The following is a 17,822-nucleotide window of genomic DNA, read 5'->3' as shown; positions in this document are numbered from 1 at the left end:
CAGAGAAAAGAATTCAAGGGGACAAATTGACTGCATGTGTGCAAAACAAGGATGAGTTAGCAACAGATTATTTTAATAGGTTTGAAGAAGTATTTACAGATTTCAGTGGGCAGGATGTGAGCTCGGAAGCGGGGAAGAGGTTATTTGTTGACAAATATGTGAGGGGGTTAAAACTTCCAATCCAGAACCTAATAATAACATCAGGGAGTGCATGGCAAGCAAAAACGCTGGGCGAAGTATTACACATGGCCCAAAATTATGAGAACAGAGTGACTGCGGAGAAAGAAAAAGAGGAAAAGCATAGGGTAAATCTGAAAACACGGGTGCTACTACAGCAAGTAGCAGGACATAATAGAGGGAGAGGGAATGCACAAGGAAGGAGTAATTCGAATATGCATGGGGGGCCAGTGGGATCAAATCAGTGTGCGTATTGTAAGGAGGAAGGACACTGGCGAGCGCAATGTCCACATCTGCAGAATAGAAACCAACAGTATGCAAACCAGAGTGGGGGAAATACAGGGAAGAGTGGGAACGTTTTCGATACACAGCCAAACACGTATTACAGTAATAGTAATGATTACACATCGGACGATGTGTTATTTCCCCAATAGGACAGCCCAGGACAGGGGTCGGAGCCAGTGTCTATTCCCGTGAATCAGAGAGGACCCTACGTAGAAATGAGAGTCAGGAATGAGGAGCACCGCTTCCTTGTAGATACAGGAGCGCAAAAGTGTTCAATAGACCATCACTTGGTTCCGATATACCACTGTCAGGGCAAAAGAATGATTCCGTAGGGTTCGCAGTTACACCAGTCATAAACCTAGTGTCCCAACCAGTCCCAGTTACGATAGGACCATTCACTGAACATTGTCCTTTCCTTTTAACAGAAAATTGTGGGGAGAACCTGTTGGGATTAAATTTGTTGAAAAAGTTAGGTTCCATTATACATTGCACGGTAGACGGGGTGTTCCTAACGATTTGGCCACAAGATGCCCCTGTGTCAGAATTCATGTCTGAAACTTTACCAGGAGAACTAAGTAAAGTGCCAACCTGTATATGGGCAATGCATGATAATGATGTAGGATGCTTGAAAATAGAGCCAGTAAAGATCATTTTGAAAGAGGGTGTTACACTACTGCGAATTCCCCAATACAGAATTTCAGCTGAAGGTGAAAATGGATTGAAGAGTATTGTTACAGATTTGGTGAAATTAGGGGTGATTGAAGAAATTACAGGCAGTACATGCAACAGCCCGATTCTTCCAGTTTATAAAAAAGGAGGCAATGAAGTACCATAGCGTTTCATAATTGATTTGCGTGCGCTAAACAAAGTAGTAGATCCACAATTTCCTTTAGTGCCAGATGTCACTACAATATTGACAATGATACCTGTCTCAGCAGAATACTTTAGTGTAGTTGATCTAAAAAATGCGTTCTTTAGCATTCTGGTGGACAAGGACAGCAGATATTTGTTCGCGTTCACATTAGGAGGACGATCATTTACATTCACGCGGATTCCACAGGTTACACGGAAAGTCCGATTATTTACAGTAGAGCATTGAAAGAGCAGCTAGACATGCTAGAATTACCAGTGGGTTGCGTAGTCTTGCAATACATAGACAATCTATTGTTAGCTGCTGACACAGAGGAGATTTGTAAAGAAAGCACTACTATCACACCTAGCGGCACATGGCCATAAAGCTAGTTTGAAGAAATTTCAATATAATCGAAAGGAGGTAGCTTATTTGGGCTACCTACTTTCGAATGAGGGGAGAAGGCTAACGCCAGAACGCATAGAAAGTATTTCTTGTATGCCTATTCCAAAGACACAGAAAGGAGTCAGAGCCATAAAAGGCATGGCTTCATATTGCCGACAATGGATCGGTAATTTTGCGTTAATTGTGAAACCGATGGTGAATTTGACAAGAAAGGATGCGGTTATGCCTTTACAATGGGATGAGGAATGTCAGAGAGCGTTTGATCAATTGAAAACTGCATTATGTTCTGCTCCAGTTTTGGGCACACCAAATTATGAAAAGGTTTTTAGACTGTTTGTGTGTGAAAGTGAAGGATGTGCATTGGCGGTTTTGACACAGGAACAAGATGGAAGAAATAGGCCGTGCGGCTATTTTTCTTCTGCGCTGCACCCTGTAGCACGCGCACTACCACAATGTTTACGATCTGTCGCGGCGGCTGCTGCGTCAGTGAAACAAACGGAAGGAATGGTATTGGGGCATACTTTAATTCTGATGGTGCCACATGCCATAGACGTTCTATTAAATAGAACACAGACGTAACACCTCACCTCTGCAAGATGGACAGGATATGAGATTATCTTGTTCGCACCCCATATCCAAATTATGAGGTGTAGCGTTTTGAATTCTGCAGAATTAATGCCACTACCCATTAAAGAAATTGGTGACAACGAATCACCCCCCCCCATGATTGCTTAATGGTCACTGAGGAAGAAACAAAGGGGAGAGTTGATTTAAGTGATACCCCACAGAAAGATCCAGATGGAGAGTTATTTTGTGACGGCTCTTGTTTTAAATTACCTGATGGCACGACAACTGCCGCTCACGCTATCACTACCCTAGAGAGCGTTGTAGAAAGCAAAATAATCCCCTACAACTCAGCACAGGCTGCAGAGATAATAGCATTGACCAGAGCCTGCAAGATTTCTGAAAATTTGAATGTGAATGTATATACTGATAGTCAGTATGCTTTTGGGGTGGTTCATAACTTTGGTCGACTCTGGGCTGAGAGAGGTTTTTTGACATCACATGGTGCCAGAATTCAACATGGCCCTTTGATTGTACGATTGCTGTCTGCACTCACGTTTCCAAAACGCCTAGCAATAGTGAAATGCGAGGCACACAAAAAGGTAACATGCAAAGTAGGAGAGGGAAATGCGTTTGCAGACAGAATTGCGAAACAAACTGCCACTGATTTAAATACTAAAATGATGACAGTCCAGACTGAGGAAGTACCCTGTATGATAGAAAATGGAATTGCCACTGTCAAAGAAATGCAGGCCGAAGCCACGGCCGATGAAATACAAGGGTGGGCAGAGGGCTCTGCTGAGTTAGATCTGGAGGGTTGTTGGGTGGACAAGGGAACTAGAAACTGGATGTTGCCAAATTCTTATGTGACTGCAATGGTCACAATGGCTCACAGCCCTATTCACATCTGTGTGAAAAAGATAATACAGCACCTATCTACGGTATGGCAGAATGTAGACATAAAGAAGAATGCAGAGAGGTTGGTGCAGAACTGTATCACGTGTTTACAACACAATGTAGGGAAGGGAACAGTGACTCCAATAGGCAGTTTTGGGCCACCCTCTATGCCTTTTGAGGTAATCCATTTTGATTTTATAGAGATGGTGAGATGGCAAAACTTGAAATATGTCTTAGTGGTGATTTGTGCATTCAGCAAGTGGGTGGAGGCATATCCCTTAAAAGACTGCACAGCAATGAGCACAGCAAAAGTAATGCTTAAAGAATATGTTTCCCGTTTTGGCTTGCCCCGTGTCCTATGGTCAGATAATGGTCCACATTTTGTGGGTGCAGTGGTGTTACAGATATGTGCAGGTCTTCAGATTGATAAGAGATTTCATAGTTCAAGACATCCGAGTTCGGCCGGTCTTGTGGAGAGGCACAGCGGGATCCTAAAGTCAAAAATAAGCAAGATATGTGCCGTTAGCAAGTTGAGTTGGGTGGATGCATTACCAATAGCGCTATTATGCATGCATACGTCTGTACAGGCTAGAACTGGGCTCTCCCCGTACGAAATCGTAATGGGGAGGCCGGCAAATGTTTGGTGCGCACCTCAGCCAAAACGACTTAGAGAGGTAGAACATCCTGTGCTTAGTACTTATTGTGGCCTTTTGATGCAGAAATTGCGTTTGATTCATCAGCAGGTGCAGGAGGCTCTACCAGTGAAATACACCGGTCCGGGGCACGTGCTGGAGCCAGGCGACTGGGTGCTGCTAAACATTTTTGAAAGAAAGTCATCGTTAGCACCCAGGTTGCGCAGCCCCTATCAAGTACTCTTGGCAACGCAGACGGCGATACGGGTGGATGGACGGAAGTCGTGGATCCATGCCACCCATGCCAAAAAGATTCCAACTTCACTGAAAGACTTGCCTGACCCAGACGACTGGAAAGAGACAGCGGTCCCAGAAATGAAAGAAACTGTTGCCAGTAAGCCGCCACCAAATCTGCCCGAGCGAGAAGTGAAACTCGAAACAAAGCCTGAAACGATTGCCAAAAAGGGGGAAGGGCAAAGAGTGCCCCAACGTTGCCCAGCAGAATCTACATCACTGTTGGCCGACACAAAATCTGCATTGCAAATACCGGCAGACACTAAACGTGTACCCCTTTGGCGCCCACCAGCATTTGCCAGCATGCCAAAGACCGAATCTGCATCACTGGCGCGGCGCACACCAGCACCTGTAGTAGCGCCCCAGGCTGACTTTGAGCCTGAATCTGGAAGTGCACCGGCACTGTTCACGGATCACACAATACCAGGAGTGAGGCGATATGATTTACGGCCTCGAAAGACAAAGTGATCCAAAGTTCTTTGATGTTTCTGTTAACCTCTGGTTCCGCTCATAGACGGAGAAGGAACTAGAGCTGTAGAGGAGAGAAGCGTGAGAATTGTGCAAGTTGGACAATTCAAGACTCGCGGCTCCTCGGTGCGATCATAAAAAGTACATGTGTCTGCAACCAGAGCGGACAAGCTGGGCGCACATGGTACTAAGGCAATAGATAACTGATCAAAAGTCCTCTGAGCAGTATGAGAAAGGACAAGTGATCTTGCCTAAAAACAAATAAGCAAATCCAGGCTATAAAGGACTGGCAGAACTGAACTGTGACAATTCCGTTGAACTTATTGACATCAGAGCAAGTGCAAAGAAGAGAGATATCCACGATGAACTCTAACAAGGAAGAAGAAGGACGATGAGAAACATGTCGGGACCGGTTTCAGCCTCCTCCTGCACCGCTGCTGAGAATGAGTTAATTGTAAAGACTATAAGCTTAAGAAAAACGCATGGTAAAAAGAATTGTATGCTGGCACTGACAATAATGATGTGCTTTATGAGTGTGGTAGCACCAATAACGACAGCCCTAGTATTATGGTATGTGGAATCGATACACCCATTGGGAATGTTTTTACCAATAGTTAATATATCCACTACTGAAAGCCCGGTTCAGGTGATTACTTATACCTTGTCCCCAATGGAAGAAATACACAGTGAAGGATATGGGAACAATACGTTGTTATTGATTATGAATATGACACATGCAATTCTAAAGAAAACAAATTGCTGGGTATGTGCCCATTTACCGCAGCATGCTGGGAAAGGAATAGGTTGCTATGTACAGCCATTACCATTAAGTTCTGCATGTAGTGCATCTTTAAGTGCCATGTTCTATGGGAAATGGAATAAGAGTGGTACGGGTCAATTAAACAGAACAAACATGAATGAGTTTGAGGAAATAATTATGAGGCCTGTGGGTTATTCCATATTCCATAAAGCACAAGTGATGACCCCAGAGCCTACGAGGTAAGGTATGCGAAAAATAACACGACAAAATAGACAAGATAGATTGTCCCCACCAGTTAAAACATCTGTGATGACGTTTCGTGTAAGAACAGACGGGAACAAAGATGCAGTTCCCCCTTCTTACACGGTGAATTATAACCCAAGAACTGTCCCTTTTTGTCTAAAAAAGAAAGGCTCCTGTTCAGTCGGAACATTTACTGGATGCATGAATACAGTGGTATTAAAATGGGAAATAGAACCAGTATATGTGGGAGATCCAGTTTATTTTATATGTGGAGAGAAAGCATATCCTTGGTTGCCCAGAAACTGGGGAGGTACATGTTACCTAGGTCTACTGTTCCCAGGAGTGTTCCTCTTAGAAACAGCAGACATGGCCAGACTATCCAGATCTAGAGCCAAAAGGAGTAGCGAAGGCGTTTTGATAGCGACTGACGCGCAAAAACATTAATTCCATTTTTGTCCCAAATAGTGAACTCCTATAACATAAGGCAGCTGTCCAGAAAACTAAAAAATACCATAAACACAACAACATATATACTATTTAACATGACGTTGGAAGAAAAAGGAATCAGGTTAATGACGCTGCAAAATAGAATGGCTCTCGATGTGATCCTGGTTGATCGTGGGGGAATTTGCAAGATTGTGGGATCAGCGTGTTGTGTATTTGTAGATGACTATTCCCCTACGATTTTTGAAGCAATAAAGAAAATGCATTTCCTAAGCTCCGAACTCCCTACTGGAGAAGGAGGCTGGGGAATAGAGTCCGGGTTTTGGGGAATATTGCGTTCTTGGGGATGGAAGTTGATCTCGATATTAGTAGTAGTGTTTGGAATATTCATAACGTGCTGTTGTTGCATACACTGTCTATCGTTAGTTTGCACTGAGGTAACTGAGGGATGTACGAAGGGATGTATGCATATGATGACAAGAAGAAAACAAACTTATGGTCGGGCTGACCAAGACACAAATGAGATGAAAACAGTGAAAGAATTAATGGCTATAGATATTAATGAAGATGATGATGCTTATAATAGCATGCAAAATTCAGACATAAGTACTTTAGACTTATCGTCATTAGAGGAGGATACAATGAATGAATGAGACGTTTGGCATACGGCCAAAGGAGGGTTTGTCAGTCTAGAAAAATGGATACCTCTCATGATTGACGGCAAATGTATTTTGGTGGCCGTGGGCCCACCCTCTCATGCACGATATGATAGACATATAGGTTTCCGAGTTTACCAATGAATGACCATTTTGATGTAACAAGGATTGCCATTTTGTTTTCTAACAATTGCTCATTGCTTTCTGTTCTTGTTGCTTCGCAGCACATTTTCTGCTTACACTGCTCGACTGTTAAACATTGTTGTCTGAACACGAAAGGACAAGGCCGCAGGGCCGCGAGGCTTACAAGAGTTTGTTGAAACACAACGTAGGCAGCACCAGGAAGGAATGCCCGGCTCCCTCCCGAATGTAGCCTTGAAGCAGAGCTGCAGGGCATTTAATCATTTCACAGCTGCCAGCCAGTCTCGTTATATGGTAGAATATGCTAGAATAAAGCAGCTAAAAGCTTGAATTATGCTCTTCTTACAGCCCCCCTTTACTGAGCCCTGTAGAGCGTGTCGGCTCCCAGGATACGAATAGCACCTCATAGATAGCAAGGTCTGGAATGTGACTCTTCCCCCGTATGTAGCTTGCTTCCAAGAACAGAAGCACTGTGTTCTGTTCAACAACTAAAAGATGCCTCCGCACTTGCAAATTGCATATTGTTACTAGAATAGATATTTGAAGGTGTCATAATTGTCGGAAGTGTCCAGCATCACACTGAGTTCAAATAAACCCAATAAAGGGGGTTGTTAAACATGTCATAGCTGATTGTATGATATGCATTTTGTATATATGGAACTGATGTACGTAATTCACTCTCTTGCGTCCCTCGAGGTCTAGAGATACACGTCGCGGGGCGTGAGACCAAGTTGGCCAACTGAGACTATTTGCTTTGCAATAAATCCTAGCTTTGGGAATACAACCTCGTGTCTGGCGTATCTATCGTGTGTGGTGACTTGCCTTGTTTCCATAGCTTCTCCTACAAATGCACGTTTTCAAGACTCATCATCAATCTTCAGGGAGGCTGTGTTACTTTGCTTTTTCAGGCGTGTGTTCATTTTCTTTTCAGATGTGGCAGGTTAATTGACTCTAAGGATTCTGGTACTTGTATTTCTCGCACTTTATTTTTCTTGCAGGTGACTGGAAACAACTCCCTCCATAGCACAAATCTTCCACTTGATGGGGGCAGGGGAAAGACATGGTTGTGGCTCTCCATTGTAAGGCATGATGGCCCTGCTGCTGCTGCCTTTTGAGCCCGGGCTCCTGGAATCATGGATCTGTTGGCCAAGAAGGATTTGATCCATGTGGTGGCTTTGTCCGAAAAAAAAAGTGAGATGACAACATAAGATTTGGTGGTTCACCAAATCAAAGGTGGCTGATAAGTCCAGCAGTAAGAGGAGGGCGATCTTGGTCTTTTAGATCCTCGATTTGGGTTTTTAAATCTAGCAAAGCCGTTTCCGTACCATGCTTAGGGCAGAAGCCAGACTGTCTAAGTCCAAGGAGATTGTTGTGTTCCAAATAATCCTGGATCTGAAGGTATGCTGCTCGATCCAAGATTTTTTATAAAAACGGTACGGTTGTGATGGGTCTGAAGTTAGTGGCTATGCTGGGGTCTAGCGAGGGCTTTTTCAGAAGGGGGATGACCCAGGCATCCTTCAGGTTGTCTGGTACAGTGCCTGTGCTGAATGATGCATTAATTAACGCCATAATAAATGGGTCTAGCTCATGAGAGGCCTCTTTAATAATGAGCCCTGAGCAAGAGTCACCCTGGCAGTTGGAGGGTTTAAGTTTATTGATTATGTTTTCTACCTCAGGGATGGTTACAGTTGAGAAGCTGAAAGGTATAAGAGTATGTGAAATGCAGAGAATTTTAGCCAGAGAGGGTTAGGTAGATGGTTGGTCTGGAGAGTGCCTTTTTTAGCATTTATTTTGTCCTGTAACATAGTGATTTTGTTAAGGAGAGATGTTTGTATGTTTGCACACCAAGAACTATCTTTGCTACATGAGTCAGGTGGTGCACAGTGTTTCCAGTTCTTTAAGGATCTTGAAAAATTCTTTGGTGTTGCATTCCGCTTGTAAAATGTGTTTATTGTAAGTCTCCTTTTGGCTAGGAAGATAGCCTCTTTGCAATTGAGTGATGCTATAATGAGGTTATCCTAATTAGTGTTGGTAGGGTGGCTTTTCCAACGGGCTTCCTTGTTTCTTTTTTCTTTGTGTAATGCCCTCAGCTGTGGTGTGAACCACAAATTAAGGTGAGCGCGTGCTTTCGCTTTCCTGGATTTAATGGGGGCAGTAGTATGCATGGCTTTGAGAATAGTGGTATTGTATGTTTCGACTAGAACTGTAGGGTCTGTGCAGGATAACAGCACATTGTTCAGAGTAGGCAAAATATGTGGGAAGAGATTTTCTCTAGTAATATCTTTTTTGTTTCTGGTTCGGGTAGGAGGTACTAGGTCTGGACTGGACGCAGTTAGTTGAGATGTTAAACGTGATGGTGTGATGGTCGGACCAGGCACAGGGTACATTGTCTATTGTGGTAACGTTGCAGTTTAGATCGGCTAGCCAGTCAAGGATTCTTCCCTTTTCGTGTGTAGGTTCAAGGATACGATGAGTGAAACCTGTGTCAGTGAGAGAATTAGCAAGGTCTAAAGCTTTGGTATCGTTAGGATCTTTGAAACCAAGATTGAGGTCGCTTAGTAGCATTATTTGCGAGTTAGCCTTAGTTTTGTCAGCTAAGGTTGACAGGATGTCGTCTGCAAAGGTGGTGATGGGACCAGGAGGCCTGTATATGAGATGCAGGGTAGCAGTTTGGTTGTGAGAGATGGGGAGTTTAACAGATAGGAGGTCTGCTGAGGGGATCTGTTGGTCAGATGAGATCCGCATAGCGATTGTTTATTTGTGGATGAAGGCAACACCACCTCCTTTAGAATGGTTATCGTTGCGGTCGCATTAAGTTTGTTAAAGAAGGACTGATGAAGAAATTGTTGTTTAAAAAGGAAACTTGTGAAGCAAGGAGAGCTACAAACGAACTGTTAATAAAAGAAACATTCTTTTGTCTTTTCTAGAGTAACCGAAACAGTGATATGAGACCTGTTTGGCAAATTAAAACCAACTAACTGCAAAGGCGATCCCTGCCCCGTTACTATTATCAAATCACGTGTCAGTATTCTTGCCCCTCTAATCGCTAAGTTTATTAACTGTTCTTTTTTAAAGAAAGTTGTATTTATTTATTTTATTATTTATGTGATATAGTCTATAAATAGACTTTACACATGACATATAAATTAGCAATATAAAACAATTTCAAAATACACAAATAAACATAAAATTTACAATAGATACCAAAACATCCAATTAACTACATTTTTATATGCTTTACAACACATATCTTCAAGATAGACATTAATACACCCAAATCGAATCATACTAAAACCTATTTAAGGTTCACTCACTCAATTGAAGAAAACAGAACAAATGTATAATCTTATCTTTTCGATAACCAGTGGCTAACAGCTACTGTACATTGCTTCCATGTACAATAGTAATGAAAAACATTCCACCCTAAAATTAGTTTAATTTATACAGGGAAATCAGTTCAAATAGATATTTCCAGTAGACTCTCAATCAATAACCATACATTGTACATAGCCAGAAAAAAAAGATTGATATTTGTTGAGTTAATACTGCTACGCCAAAAGGCTGATTCTGCTATGTACTCGCAGCCTTACTCTCACTGCCAGACATAAGTTAAGGTAGAACTGCGTTTTTTTATATGTATATAGCATATACGTAACAATATGATATTTCTTAAGCTTTTCCAGATGAGCGTAATTCTCAAGCCAATTGCCCAAGTTAGCTCTTTTTTTATAATACCGTTTTTGACCTGTGCGTGAACTCCCCGTCGCGAGTATGCCATCCAATTTCTTTCAGGTATATCTCGACCTTAGCTCTCTGGAGTGATTTCCCAGTATGTCTAATGGTCTCCTTCCTCATGGTGTCCATTAATTGGTTACCAGAGTTACTCAACATTAGGAGATACAATTCAGCTCTTTTCTTAAGAACCTGCAATTTTAATGAAGTTAAGCCTAGTTCAAGTCTTATAACGGCCATTGGTATGCAGGTTGGGAGATCAAGAATCTTTTTCCAATATTTGCCTTCCACAACCTTCAGCCAGTTAAGTTTCGTTGTTTGAAGAGCTTCAACACCATAAACATCATCGGGGCTAAAATCTGTTGGTAAAGCAAACGCGCGGCCCAAACAGTAAAACCTCCATGGGAGATGGTAAACCGGTACACCTATGCTGAAATTTGGGCTGCTTGATCATTCTCATCTGTGTGCACTGGAGGTAGTCCCCTTTTGTTTTCGAATTCAATCCCCAAGTATCTATAGTTAGGGGTACATAAAATCTCCAATTCCAGAATCATAAGGCTAGTACGTGCTACTTTTTTTGCCGTAAACAGCATCGCTTGGGTTTTCTGCAGGTTTATTATTAAACTGTTGCTTTTAGCGTGTAGCCAAAGAGCTTCCGCTGATCTTCGCAGGCCACTCAGGGTGTCGTCTAGTAACACTAAGTCGTCTGCATAGGCAAGGACTGGACAATGTTTATCACCAATTCTAGGGGGGCAATTATGGGCCTTTTCAATTGCAACCGGTAGATCATATGTAAATAGGTTATATAGGGTCAGGCCGTAACATAGCCTTGCTTTACTTCTCTATTTTGTTTGATTTGATTAGTCATATTCCCTTGATGGTCCAATTTCAGGGAGACTGTGTTATTTTGATGTAGAAGTCTAAGATAATACAGCAGGCCTTATGGGCAGCCAAGAGATTCTAATTTGGTCCATAGTATCTCTCTACGAACCAAATCAAAAGCTGCCTTGAAGTCTACGTACAGCACATACAAGGGGGGATTATCCTTATTCCTGGCTGCTGTACGTAATGTATCTAAAATGATCAAATTATGTGTCGTGGAATAGCCCCTCCTAAAGCCACTTTGAAAACAATTAAGTATATTTTCCTTGTCCACCCATTTGTGTAATATATCAAGGATTAAACCCGCAAAGAGTTTCTGTAATGCTCACCTTGTTGGTCCATGGAGGTGCCTCTCGAATAGCTGGAATGCTCTCGGGAACCCTTCGCCTGTCCTGGGACCTGGATAATCGAGGGACGACTCTGGAAGACAGGAGGGGGAGATAAGCTTTGGTCCTTTCCTTGCAACCCACCTTCCGGGATCCCTTTGCAGTTCCCCAGGGAATGTCTCTCACCTGGTTCTCTATAAAGGTGCGCTCTCCGTCCTGCCGCGCTGGGCAGGGGCGCGTCGAAAGGTGGCATGGTTCCGCCGAGTTTCTTCACTGGCGAGAGCCGGAGTTCACACCAGCTGCAACTCCTTCTTTCAGGTAAGTCTTTCTGGCGAAAGCAATGTCTTTTAGATGCAAGCAAGTCCTTAGTTGAATTTGCAATATTGTCTGTCCGGTTAGGACAGGTAAGAAGAACGCCAAGCGGCACAGGAAGCGTCCTAGCAAGTGGCTAACATGCGATTTTGGTTTTGTTCTGTAGGTCTGAGGACCTGGAGGAGGATGTTTCCCAAGAGTCCAACGAGATGAAGATGTCTTGAGGATGTTGGCCTTCCAGGCGACCAGTGGAGCTGGTAAGGATGGCGATGAGTCTTGCCTCGGATGATATTGAACCCAATGAGTGCTGCTAAGCAGGTAAGGATGGCGATGGCTCTGCCTTGGAAGAGTTTGAAACCGATGGATGCTGCAGAGCAGGTAAGGATGGCGATGGTTCTTACCTTGGATAAGTTCTGAGCCGATGGAAGCTGCAGAACAGTTAAGGATGGAGATGGTTCTTGCCTTGGATAAGTTCAGAGCCGATGGAAGCTGCAGAGCAGGTATGGAGGTGATGGTTCTTGCTTTGGAAGAGTTTGACACCGATGGATGCTGCAGAGCAGGTAAGGGCAGGATGAGATGAGCGTCACGCTGCTAGGCAGAAGAACGCGAAGCGCGTACCCTTGATCGGGCGTGGTTTAAATAGCAAGGCAGTATCCCAGGTGTCTTTGGGGTGGGCCCCCCACCCCACCCTGAAGGCTAGACCGCAGAATGCAGTTCTCCAGTATTCCGCATCGGGCGGCCATGCTTGTCCTCTGCTCATAGAAACTCCGTCCCAGCAATTGTCTCCTATGCCAACAGCGGCAGGACTGGCTCCAAGGCATCTGAGGGGATCCGAATAAGGTCCTTATGGCCCCGTGAGCCCTTGGTGGGGATAAGGTTGTGACAGTTTCCCAGTGCAATCCAACATCGATAACAATCTGTAATTGCTAGGGTCGCTCTTGTCACCCTTCTTGTGTACAGATATAAGTGTAGCTGTTTGCCAAGAGCAAGGTATTCTACCTTCCAGCGTAATTCTTTCGAAGAGAATCTTGAACAGCTCGCCCAAAATGTAGGGTTACATTTCAATGTGATATTGGGCAGACCATTAGGTCCAATTGCCCTTGAAGTTTTAACTTATTTATCTTATCGATTAGCGTGTAGACCGTTACTGTAAACGGGGGCCTAGATGGAAATATTTTTCGGCCACCGTTCTCTCGGTGTTGCGAGGCAAATTACGATCTCTCAGGAATCTTTCCCATATATGGACACTAATAGGTTTAAGGAGTGAATTTGTCCAATTGCCTCTTACTTCTCCCAAGAGTGCCCAGATGTTACGAGAATTTTTGGTACATAGTAACCTTATGGTATCTTGCTGTTGTTTTAATTTCTTGAGCTACTTTCTTTGTCTTAGCCAGGACTGGAACTTACCCTTGAATGTTTTACAGGCAGAAAGAAAGCATTTGATTGACACAGATGTTTTCCTTGCCTTCCTTATTTCTGCTCTGAGTTGCCTTTTAGCATCTGTAACTTCACGGTCAAATGTGTTTTTTAGCAGACCTATTACTGCGCCTCCCTTACCAATTATGGCATGCTCGTGAGCAAGTGTAGAGATCCAATGTTCAATATGATCCATGTACATAACCAGAAATCGGATGGTATCCCTTTACTGGCCTAGTGAAAAAGTAGCTACCACTTTGACTATGTTTTCCTCTGACCATGAAATCCTAGTTGCTGCATGATTTACCCTTAGGTCCCCCATAGATTTAACAGCATGATTTAACCCATCTACACTCAGAGTTAACTCAAATGTGGCATGACCGCTCCAGATGTTTTCAGCAACCTTCATATCCTTCACCCTGCAAGCAATGTCTGCAGTCACACACATTTTATCCAGAATACTCTTTGAGCCACCACTTTCCCAAGTCGGTTGACCGGGAGAATCAATAGCTGTTCTGCCATTAATCATCACCATGTCCCATAGTTAAAAAAAAAACTCAGCCAATACTGTCCTTTGAGGTCAACTTTCTTAAAGGACATTAGATCTTAAATTAGGATTACTCATCGTCCCCTCATCTCCAGACATATAACAATTGAAGTCCCCAACAATCATTACAGATTTATTCTCCTGTTCGACAGTCCAATTAATCAAAATGTCATGAAGGGATTCTTGAATAGTAGTGATTTGAGCGTCCCCCGGAGGATTATACAGACTTATCAATAACATTATCTGAGTCATTTTCTCAATACGTATAACCAATTCAACCATAATCACAAAGTCATCTGTTTTGGTTTCTATACGACGTGATTTAACGTTATGCTGAATGCCCACTATAAATCCCCCAAACGGTCTACCCTTCTCACCTTTTTTGGCAGGGGATTGAAACACTGTATATCCATTCAAAACAATTGGATCATTCAGCCATACCTATTGTAGGCAAATACATTTATAATTACTTATGTATGGCAATGATCCATCCTGAGAAATCAAATGACTGTGAAGAGGGAAAATGGGATGCTCCCTTCCCCCGATTCTCTGCCAGACCATGGCCTAGATCATCACAGCCCAAGCACCCACCGCAAGAGGAATTCGACCCGCTCACAGATGCCGCAGACGTCTACATCTACCGTGGCCATGCCCAAACAGCCAGGGAAACTGCCTGTCAGTCAAGCCACATGCTGGGACCTCTGGCGAAGCTAACATAGACCATATGGATCATCTCGACTAACACAGAAGCACTCAAAGACACCATCGTTAGAGATGCCATGACGACATAGCTGACGGACGGTAACCCACGTGCCACCATTCACTGACTGGTCAGACCCACACAAATCTCACACAAAGAACATACTCACTGCCATGACGTAATGGACAGTTTACACACATTTATGCATCGTTATTTTTCACATAGGCTAAACCACCGCACCGCAGAAACGCAAGACGCAAGAAGAGCTTGTGTACATGATTGCAAATACTTCATTTCCACTATAACTACTACGACAACCTAAGGCACTCATGTATAAGGACCCCTGCCACTCACTGCGACCCCTGTAATGTGAACCATATGCTGCCTGTCATGGATCAGGCCACAATAGGCCTCAGCACTAGAATAGGCCGCAACTCAGAAGCCGCAAGCCCAGAGCTGCTCGGACGGAGATGCAAGGTGCTCATCATGCAAAACGAACCCTGGCGAGAGCCCCACAGCCAAGGCCACAACGTTACAAATTACACGCTGCGCGCTTGGAACCAAGGTTACACCTGCTACAGCTAACTGCCTCTCAGAGCCGAAATACAAATTAAATGCTCATAATTCTGCTCCAGCCATGGTCTCACCACACGTGACCAATCCGACTTGAGGTGGTGGCAAGTACCACAGACCAGGGAAGCTCTGGGGTCTCATGCTTGGGACACAGACTGCAACAATGAAGTGACGAACTGGACACTGGGAGCGGTGAGAAAGGGGCGCTCCTACAGCAAATGGCAGACCTGTCCATTGTCCTCCACTGACACATAGTCACACATTGTTTCTAACATCAGGTATAAATAGACTTTACACATGACATATAAATTAGCAATATAAAACAATTTCAAAATACACAAATAAACATAATATTTACAATAGATAACAAAGGATCCAATTAACTACATTTTCATATGTTTTACAACACATAACTTCAAGATAGACATTAATACACCCAAATCGAATCATACTAAAACCTATTTAAGGTTCACTCACTCAATTGAAGAAAACAGAACAAATGTATGATCTTATCTTTTCAATAACCAGTGGCTAACAGCTACTGTACATTGCTTCCATGTACAATAGTAATGAAAAATATTCCACCCTAAAATTAGTTTAACTTATACAGGGAAATCAGTTCAAATAGATATTTCCAGTAGACTCTCAATCAATAACCATACATTGTACACAGCCAGAAAAAAAAAGATTGATATTTGTTGAGTTAATACTGCTATGCCAAAAGGCTGATTCTGCTATGTACTCGCAGTTGTGGACACATTTTCCATAGTCGGTCAAGTATGTTGCTAGTAATTTAGGACAGTTTGTTAAAACACGTTTGCCTGTTTCTGCAATAGAATGGTTCTTACATAGACGACAATAGCGTTCCAAGTGAGGAATCTAATTAACTGGGCCTGCATTGGCCAACACGGGAAGATGGTTCACCCTAAGCAGGAGAATGAAATGCTTTACTCTCACGGCTGGACATAAATTAAGGTAGAACTGCGTTTTTTTATATGTATATAGCATATACGTAATAAAATTATATTTCTTAAGCTTTTGCAGATGAGCGTAATTCTCAAGCCAATTGCACAAGTTAGCTCTTTTTTGTAATACCGTTTTTGACTTGTGCGTGAACTCCCCGTCGCGAGTATGCCATCCAATTTCTTTCAGGAATATCTCGACCTTAGCTCTCTGGAGTGATTTCCCAGTCTGTCTAATGGTCTCCTTCCTCATGGTGTCCATTAATTGGTTACCAGAGTTACCCAACATTAGGAGATATAATTCAGCTCTTTTCTTAAGAACCTGCGATTTTAATGAAGTTAAGCCTAGTTCAAGTCTAATAACGGCCATTGGTATGCAGGTTGGGAGACCAAGAATATTTTTCCAATATTTGCCTTCCACAACCTGCAGCTAGTTAAGGTTCTTTGTTTAAAGAGTTTCAACACCATAGTCATCATCGGGGCTAAAATCTGTTGGTGAAGCAAACACGCGGCCAAAAAGTAAAACCCCGATGGGAGATGGTAAACCGGTACACCTGTGCTGAAATTTGGGCTGCCCTGATCATTCTCATCTGTGTGCACTGGAGGTAGTCCCCTTTAGTTTCGAATTCAATCCCGAAGTATCTATAGTTAGGGGTATATAAAATCTCCAATTCCTGAATCATGAGGCTAGTATGTGCTACTTTTGTTATGTAGTAAACAGCATCGCTTGGGTTTTCTGCAGGTTTATTATTAAACCGTTGCTTTTAGCGTATAGCCAAAGAACTTCTGCTGATCTTCGCAGGCCACTCAGGGTGTGGTCTAGTAACACTAAGTCGTCTGCATAGGCGAGGACTGGACAATGTTTATCACCAATTTTAGGGGAGCAATTATGGGCCTTTTCAATTGCAAGCGGTAGATCATATGTAAATAGGTTTTATAAGGTCAGGCCGTAACATAGCCTTGCTTTACTTCTCTATTTTGTTCAATTTGAGTAGTCATATTCCCTTGGTGGTCCAATTTCAGGGAGACTGTTATTTTGATGTAGAAGTCTAAGATAATACAGCAGGCCTTGTGGGCAGCCAAGAGATTCTAATTTGGTCCATAGTATCTCTCTAAGAACCAAATCAAAAGCTGCCTTGAAGTCTATGTATAGCTCATACAAGGGGGGATTATCCTTATTCCTGGATGCCGTATGTAAGGTATCTAAAATGATCAAATTATGTGTCGTGGAATAGCCCCTCCTAAAGCCACTTTGAAAACAATTAAGTATATTTTCCTTGTCCACCCATTTGTATAATTTATCAAGGATTAAACCCGGAAAGAGTTTCCCAGTGCAATCCAACATCGATAACAATCTGTAATTGCTAGGGTCGCTCTTGTCACCCCTCTTGTGCACAGGTATAAGTGTAGCTGTTTGCCAAGAGCAGGGTATTCTACCTTCCAGCATAATTTTTTAACAGCTCAGCCCAAAATGTAGGGTTACATTTCAATGTGATATTGGCAAGACCATTAGGTCCAGTTGCCTTTGAAGATTTTAACTTATTTATCTTATTGAT

Source organism: Ambystoma mexicanum, chromosome 12 (assembly GCF_040938575.1).
Source record: "Ambystoma mexicanum isolate Mex_15411 chromosome 12, UKY_AmexF1_1, whole genome shotgun sequence".
Taxonomy (NCBI): domain Eukaryota; kingdom Metazoa; phylum Chordata; class Amphibia; order Caudata; family Ambystomatidae; genus Ambystoma; species Ambystoma mexicanum.
Note: the sequence above shows the minus strand (reverse complement) of the source record.